We start from the raw sequence: 9,852 nt of genomic DNA on the forward strand, positions 1-9,852 counted from the left end.
TTTGCAGCGCGGAAAGCAGGTAGTTTGTATCATGTCTGAACGCGGTCAAAAGCCGGGAAGAAAAGGAGATTTGTTTCTTTGGTTTATTTATCTATTTTGAAAGATTTTAGAGGGAAGTGGGGATGCTGATTTATCATAAATTAGATTCAAATTATTCACTAGGAACCACTGAAGCTACTAAACTGATCTAAATAAAGGAAATAGCTCATTTTATGAATTAAGCAACGAATAATAAAAACTTTTTCGTTGGCTAGTACAAGAAGCCCAAAGGTTCAAAGGATTAAGGTTTTGTTTACAGTGGTGGATAAAAATTATTACTCTCATGCAATTTCCTTTTATTTTGTTCTTTTGCATCTTTAATGTTTAATGTGCTATCATTGCTTTTAATGCTTTTCCATATTATTCTATGTTTTTTATATTTTAATTTTGTTTAATTAGTTTGAATATTTCTTATTGTATAATTGTTTTTATCTAACACTTGTGATTTAATTTGCATTAATTAAATTTCTTTCAAATTGAAATGTTGTTTGTAATTGGAACTTTACTTGAATAATTTAAAATTTGATTAATTAATTTTCTTGATAAGCTTTGATCGAATTTTGTGTAGTGATTATTCAAGAATTAATAAAACTTTTGTTTTCAAGTTATTACGTTAACGTAGTTTTTTTCTTTTGTTTTTTTTTTCTCGAGTTTAAATCAGCCTTGTTTCCTTTAAGTTTCTTTTGCTTAAGCAGCTGTATGCTGGTTAGTTAATGGAAGGGTTTTTGTGTTGTTGAGCGCCTCCTCCTCCCTTGTTTGTTTCTGTGAACTATCGTTCTAACAATTGTTTTGTAATTTATTTTTGAGCTACGGTGGATGGTTCGTAGGTGTACTGTGAACGCTGATGGTCTGCCCACGTAAGTTCGGGCTTTTGGAACGCTCCTTGTTAGACCATCTCCTTGAGCAGCTTACGCTTTTGGATTATTGGAGGACGACCTTTTGGCAGGGTATGTTGAAAACAGTGCTGTTGGATTCTTTCCTCACGACCGTCCGTAGGTGCCTTAGTCACCTGCGACTCTGGTACTGTTGGATGTCCGGATCACGGGTCTTGTGAGCTATTGCTTCATTCACGTGCGACCTTAGTGTCTGCTTTACGGGCTTCCTCAGAAGCGTATACTATTTGCGACTTCTCCTATTACTCCTTATTCCTCTCTGGGTTCCGGTACGGATTTTGGATTCACCTGCCTTTTCTGCCTTCGTCCTACTGCTATTCTTCGGAGATGTGTGTGAGCGCTGTTTCGTGAGGAGAAGCATAGGGAGGCAATCGCCAGGTAAGACAGCATAGCTGTTGTATTTCCTTCGAGGAGCCTTATACCCCTGTTGTCCTGGCGATCGTGTCCATCCCTTTGGTAGTAGTTTGTTGCTCGCTATGGACTCCTAGTTCGGCCTGATTTCAGTTGTTCATCCCCGACGTAAGGATTAAGAACTGTCAGTGTACATGTAGTACATATATTATATATATACATTGTGATAGTTTTCACTTATGTGCGTATCATATGTTTATTGCCATTATTGTTGTATTTTAAAGTAATCGTGGATAGTATTCCATATCTTTAGTTGTGTATGGCTAGGTAGGTAAATTTAAGGTTTTCCTTGTTTTGATATCTTCCACTTCCTTCATCCTTTTGTTATTTAGGATAGTTTTGGCCGGCATATGTTTGGATCCTCCCTGACTTATGAAACATTTGTTCTCTCTTTTATTTCTATTAGGGTTTGGATATTTAGTTTTAGGGTGCTTTGTGGCTCGTTGAGGAAATGGTATTTGTCCTCTTGGTTTAAGCTCAGTTTTGTAGAATGTATTTTACTCAAACCCACAAGGCTGATTTAAGCTGTTTATCTCCATTTTGTAATAAATACTGTTAAGTTTTTCCGCAGTGTTTTTGTGCCTGCTTTCCTTGAACATGATCCTGGTAAACCTAAGAACCTGTACTAGAACCCCAGAGGTTTGTAATAAAAGAAATAGCAAATTTCCCTTAGATTGCGAACTTCACTTATAATTTTTGAATTTAGATATTAATTTTTGTATATGAAATTTATGAGCATTTTATTAATCCACCAACTATTTAACTTTGTTTAGGTAGATGTATAGTTTTCCCTCAAGTTAGTTAAAACCAGGAAAATGTTTACTTTTAAAATTGTTGGAGAAGTGATGCCCTATAATCAAGATTACCTCACACCTATTTTAATGAACTTAGGCTGATTTCCTAAGTGATTATTAAGTTCTATAAGGGATCACTGTTACCTTTAGAGTATTCAGTCGTTTTGTATTTGTGATGAAGGTTCAGGTATCTGGCTGTTGTGATGTAACTAGTAACCAAGTACTTGACCAAACTGTGCACCAAAAATAAATGGTGTTCCCAAGCCAGGATTAAGAGTCACTTGCCCTAATAAGTACAAATGGTAAATGTAGGAACCAGATACTTGGCACTTCGTCACAATATATCCCCTTTTCATTCTACCATTAAATTTCAACTTCAGAGATCAGAAAAAAAACCTATCTCTGGGGTTGCCAACGTCGCACACGTGTATCAAAGTCTCCCCTTGAATAGTTGCTCACATTGTCCTATTCTCATGTCATAGTTCAAATTAAACTAAGATTAAACAAAACTCATGTTCTACCAAAATATATGTATATCCCCATACTTAACATAAAAAAGAAAGAAATAATAGAATGAGAGTTTATGTATGTCCTCACTTCTAGCAAATGAGTAAATACAAAATTTAATATCTTAGACAGGCAAATTATATTTTGACACTAATTATTTTAAATACTCCCAAAAAGTAATTTTGATCTATGTTTGACCGGAGTCATAGCTACATGTCGACTATTCCCTTATCATATGACCTATAACAAATCCATCTTTACTGGCAAAAAAAACAGCCTGTGCCCTCTCTCAGGCAGCTGTTTCACGAATTCACAATACTGCCAGAATAATCCATCTTTACTGGGAATTCTATTATATTATCCCCTAATGACCCCTTTTAGAGGCAACTCACAAACACACTTGTTGTTCTAGAATATTGCTTCGCCACTCTGTGATGAAGAAGTCCCATGACAGATCTAGGTCAACAGGCGCGGCTACGTGTGCTACCCAGATTTCTCGACCAGAATTCCTCTTTGTTCTTCGCAAGAGCTCCCGTTTACAAACAACTTGGTATGTGCCGACAAGTATTCATCTCGCCCGAGTTTTCTTAAACACACCAACACAGTCAGGCATTCCATCGGGTATCATATGCTTTACATTCCAATGCCCCATACATTATATATTTGTCATATAGGAGCTGTCAACATAGCCAGGCCACCACATGTCGTCCTCTGGTCAGGACTCGGCACGAGCAAGAGTATTCCTCGTAAATTTATTCAGCCACAATATGTCACTACCAAAGATGTCTCTGGTGCCATCTTCTGTTTCACGCAATGATTGTAACCATATCACAATAGTGGAAAGAGTGTAGGTTCAGGGAAGAAAAAGTCGTCCTCCGCATCTTCAGCAAGTGGAGGAATCATAATCATCTATGTTGTGGAGGTATCATAATCATCTATGTTTCTGGGACTTTGATTACCCAGTGGTTTCCGTGTAAGTGCTTCATAAATAACTTGGTTGATGTGTTGTATACCCGTCTGCTTAACACCAGGAACCATTCTGAGAAAAATTTGCATGAGCCATCGAAGAGCTTTGATCCTTGTAGGAAAAGCGAATCGGTGCCCTCATCGTACATGGAGATCATACATTTGGTGCAGTAGATCGCCGTAACCACCTTTGTTGAGGTCACAAAGGATATATGGAATTCAATACAGTCACAATATAGAGGCGTCTCATCATGGACAAGTTCTAATTTGCACCCCATCATGTCTACGTACCTTAGAAGGAAAATCTTAATATCACGCACATATCCGCCACAAACTATTACACATCCTGCCTCAGTCAATCGCAGAGGATTGAGACTCCTCTCCTAGAATATAGAAGTCTCTTATCAGTTCCATGTAACCACTATACCCTTAAAGGTATTAGGAAAAGGTCTGATAATATAGTTATGTAAAGGTTTCTCATCACTAATAGAAACTTCAGCAATTAACCACCTATCAAACAAATATACATCCAAAACCCCAAAATACCTATACAACTGATCCATAGTAAATATCATGTTTGAACACTATTTATATGTTGTGTTCTTCAAAGTCGAATCTAAAACATCCAAAAGGAACACATCCGCAGAAATACGCCAATATGAGGCTGCTATTATCACTTGAACCTGATTTCTAATCTCTTCTAATAAGGACTCAGTGTCTTTCTCAATATTAACAAGCGTAATTTGTACCGAAAAAAAAACGGCAACAGTCACATCTAGGTCATCCAGTAATGTCGTCATAGCCTAACGAACAATTGTTTCCATCCAATAACCACCGACAGATACTTGTCCAACAAACACCATTAATTCCAAAAATCACCAGTACTAAAAGAAAAACCAAACATTTTATAACAACCAAACCAAGACCCCTAGCAAAAGACTGAATTCACCAAAACGGCACTAACGCCTATAGACAAAAACACCAAAACCACACCTGCAGGATGTAATCTCATAAAGTCACAAAACCATAAGTCACCAAAAACATACGTAAGACCATAGAACCCACTATAAAATAAATTAGCCACCGCCTCATGCAATATATCATAAACTTTATAAAAAAATTCCAAAAAGCCCTTAAAACTCCACAGTACTCCTGCACTACATTTGACATAAATTACCCAAAATTATAGAAATTAAAACAATTACGCTGAACTGCCGTAGTTGCACAGAATAAAAAACAAAGTTTAATTAAACCATCAAAACCCCTAAAAGTCTGCAGACCAATGTCATCACATTTTAAAAAACCTACAAAATACCCTCTTAGCAAAACCACTTAAACCAAACCATAAAAGATTATATTTTGATCCAGAACAACAGCCCTATTCCCTATTCTTCAATAACCCTTAATCAACCCTCAAACTTAGGCCCCAATTTATAGTTCAATTCGTTCCTAACATTATCCTTCGAGAACAACGTTATCCCCTTCTGTAATTTTGACATCTGATTCTCCATTGCTTCTCTCAATCATTTCTCGTGTCTTTGACTCGAGATTACTTCTGAGACGGGCATATATCTCTTTCGCCATAGAGATCAATGACCTAACCATGTCCTCCCCATGAGAAGATACGGGCACCAAATCAAATGCCCTTTTCATTGAACAACCAAACAGCGCCTCGAACGGAGAGTTCTGAATAGACTCACAAACCATAGTGTTAATGTTATGACGGCCTGTATCTATATAACCATTTCTATTCCCGCCATTGCCATCTATTGTGTTCTAAGGGCTTCGAACACTTTCCTACTAGCTCATTCACATAACCCATTAGCTTCTGGTCTAACGGAAAGATCGTTACTCTCTGTATCCCCGTAACTTCCGCCAGACACTATAAAATCCTATTCATAAATTCCTTACCATTATCTGTAATAAGTACCTCAGGCACCACATGGTGACAGAAAAACTCATTGAAAAAGCCAATAGCCAATTCTGGCATTTTATGCTTTATTGGAAAATTTTCTGCCACCCTCGTTAATTCATCTACCACCAATACATACCCATTGCCATACCACGACTCACAGAAATTCCCAAAAATATACATGTGTATCCTCTGAAAAGTGCTGGGAATAGGAAAAGAACCCAGTTTACAAAAGGTCACCCTTGGTTTGCATGCATTATAAACAGAACACCCCTTCATAAAATTCTCTAAGGAAGACCGCATATTGTTCCAGACGTATTCATTACGTATCAGATGATACGTCTTCCCAATTTCCAAATGTGGGCTACCAAACTTGTAATGACCTATATCCAAAACTACTGAAATCAAGCCTTTCACGAGCATGATCTATGTCGTATCCCCTTTATTCTCATTACTATGTAACCTATATTTAATTTTCTTATTAACTAATAAACCCCCTATCACCAGACCTGAAAAGGGCAACTTATAAACCTTCTAACTAATTCACCTCTGGCTCTGAGGAACTCCATTGCACTTCCCACTCACTCACTCGTGCGATAACAGAAAACGACTATTAAGCTACTCATTCTGAGAAATCTCTAAAGAGGCTATCAGCTAATACATTATCCTTCTCTCTTACTTTTTCCGTTTTCTGAACTCTGCTTAAAACTTATAAATAAAACTTACACCTCTTGGGTGTTTTTCTCAAAACTAATTTCACTCAGTAACACTGTTACACGGGGCGGAGGCCACGGCACGGGGCGGCATTGTTTTATAAATTCTGATGCAAAATTACGTTTACTGACTTTGCTCTACTCTTACCCACATTAATTCTATGATATATATTTCCCCTCTCCTCTAACACTGAAAAAGGGCCTTCGAACTTATAAGGTAAAAATGGACTTTCTCTCGAGACTAGTACTAAAACCTTATCTCTTACACACAAACTTCTCTTGTTTGATCTAAGATCAAGTTTCTCTTTAGTTTCCCCTTGACTTCCGTTCGGGCTTCCGTTCTCCTTCGTTAGTTGCCAAAAATCTCTTAGATTGTTTTTATAATACTAAAGATTAGTTATGCAATCATCTCTACCCTTACTTCTAGACAAAGTTCCGACCATATTTATAAATACATTCTCAAAAGATTCGCCTACTGAAGGAATATTACACAACTGAACTCTGGGAATTACTTGAATCGGTTTCCCGGGAATTTGATATTCAGGACAGCTTAAAACATAACTCTTTACATAATTTTTCATTTTAGGCCAAAAGTACGCCCTACTAATGCACTTGAAAATATTATTTACTCCCAAATGTCCTTGCTCATCATGTGCTAACTTCAAAATTAATTCATGAAGCTTCCTAGAAACTATGAATTCTTCTGTGATTCCCCCTTCACTACCTGACTTAAGACAAACATGACACAAAACTTCGTCCTTTACACAAAAAGTTTCCTTACACACATCATCGAGATCATCATCCAGCTCACATTCAAAAATTCAGGTTAGTGTCTCATACTCTTTCTGCAACTTGACTACCTCATCCTTATCCAAAACGTTAGAGCCTAATTCATCACCGTAACTAGGACTAGATACTGGTATATTTACTACGTTACTCTCGACAGCTACACCTTCCATTTGGCTATCACTGTAAACATCGATAGAGTCCGGTCTCTCAGCCACACTCATGCCAAGATCAACCTCGCTACCTCTATCACACTCGTTCGAATCCACGAACTCACTCACGTTCGAATCCACGAACTCACACTCGTTCGAATCCACGAACTTACACTCGTTCGAATCCACGAACTCACTCTCGTTCGAATCCACGAACTTACTTTCGTTCGAATCCACGAAATTACTTTCGTTCGAATCCACGAACTTACTTTCGTTCGAATCCACGAACTTATTATCACTGTAGTCTACGTCTGTATCTAAACCCGACCTAGTTACTACCATTTCAGGCACTGGAATATTCCTCACAACAGGATTCACATTCTTGGATATAGCTAAGTCATTACCAACAATAAAGTCAACGCCTTCAATGGGCAAACTGTCCACAACTGCAAGTTTTACTTTTCCTGACACTACCTGACTTTCTAAATTCAACTTCAACAAAGGACAAAGAACACAAGTGTTAGGAAATCCACCTAACATGACTTTCTCTTCCATATTGATTTCTGCCCTGTTCAGCACACACTCTCTTCGAATCAGTGAGATAGCGGCACCTGTGTCTCGAAGCAAGACTAATTCTCTCGAATCTACTCCTCCAAGAGAGGAAACTACGCCTTCCGACAGAAATTCACCAAAAACTTTCCTAGTTTCTCTCATCACATCATCCCTACTTGATGAAAGGTTAACTAGAGACACTGGTTTCTTACCGTCCTTCCTTTCTACTGCACAATTCCTCGCTAAATGCCCTTTCCCATTACATCGGAAACAAGTTAATTCTGAGCCACTAGATGCCATTTTACTCTTACAAACCTTAGACGTATGACCAGGTTTTCCGCATGTATAACAGGAACAGTCACTTTTACTCGCATTGCTATTACTAGGACTGAAACCTTTACTGCTTTGTACTCCTACCAGACGAAGGATCGTTTGTTTGCTTACTAACACTCAAATTATGAGTTAGACTATATTCGTCAGCTAGCCTAGTTGCTCCTGCAAAAGATACTTCTCGCCTATCCTCTATATAAAGTTTAATCTCAGGGGATACGTTATCTTTGAAGTTTTCTAACAAAACACTAAGTTCCTCAAACTATCAAAATCCTCAACCTTAGCGGAAATTAACCAATCAAACAAAAAAACAGCCTATCTAACTTCTTACCGTAGTCTACATACGTAATATTTTCATCCTTTCTCAAATTTCTAAATTTCTACAGTACGCCTCCGGTACTAACCTGAGACATGCAACTATACACAGTAAGCGCCCTCACCACTCAAAACTGACTGCAAATATAAAGTCCATGTTTCTTTAGAAGAAACCTACTCGTTCCATTAACTTTTCAAAACACATGAAATAGTCGTAACATCTTCCTCATCGAACTTTGGTACTAATTTCAGCACTTCACTCACAACTAACCTATCAGTTTCGTTTTTGTTCTCGCCTGTCGACTGTTACTAGTACTTTCCCTTAACCGAGCAATTTCCAACTCATGCATACGCTCTTTCTCTCTCTCTTCCTGTTCATGCATACGTACTTTTTCTCTTTCTTCCTGCTGCATTGCCAACATTCTCTCTCTTGCTGCATTTACATTGCTTCTCTCGCTTTGCTGCACTTCCCTCTCAGCTGCTCTTTCCTTTCTCTTATACTTTTCTCTTTCTTTCCTTTCCACATATTCACGGAGATCATTCCGCTCTAGACCTAGTAGCTTACCCGACTCAATAAACTCTTTCACCGTCTCACTCATTCTGATTCTTTCTATATTTTCCCTGTTTCAAACCGTTATAGTGATGATAGCCTAGGCATGGTCGCCACAATATATATATATATATATATATATATATATATATATATAGATATATATATATATATATATATATATATATATACATATATATATGTATATATATATATATATATATATATATATATATATATATATATATATATATATATATATATATATATATATATATATATATATGTATATTATATATATATATATATATATATATATATATATATATATATATATATATATATATATATATATATGTATATATATATATATATATATATATATATATATATATATATATATATATATATATATATATATATATATATATATATATATATATATATATATATATATATATATATATATATATATATATATATATATATATAGTATATATATGATATATATATTGATATATATATATATATATATATATATATATATATATATATATATATATATATATATGTAAGGCCTAGGGTTTTTGATTGATAATATATTGTCCATGTGTTCTCAGTGACCTATGGAATGTGGAGAACAGTGCAGAGGTAACGACCTGAGAGTAGCTGATGAATGAGTTTCTGGGGATGGCGTAAGACAAAAGTGCTTAGTTCGACAAGTGCCTTTGTGAAACTGGATGCAACTAGTGTTGCGAGGTGCTAACGAACTGTGTGTTCGTATGTGCGTGTACGCCTCTTTTCTGTTAAAAGAGTGTCATACACAAGTATATGTGGATTTTGACAGAGGATCTTGGAGACACAGGCAAGATGCCGTGGCGTTCGCCGGGAATTTTTATTAACTGTGTTTAAGTGTTCCGGTTGCTTGGGTG

The sequence above is a fragment of the Macrobrachium nipponense genome, chromosome 13 (assembly GCF_015104395.2).
Source record: "Macrobrachium nipponense isolate FS-2020 chromosome 13, ASM1510439v2, whole genome shotgun sequence".
NCBI classification, from domain to species: domain Eukaryota; kingdom Metazoa; phylum Arthropoda; class Malacostraca; order Decapoda; family Palaemonidae; genus Macrobrachium; species Macrobrachium nipponense.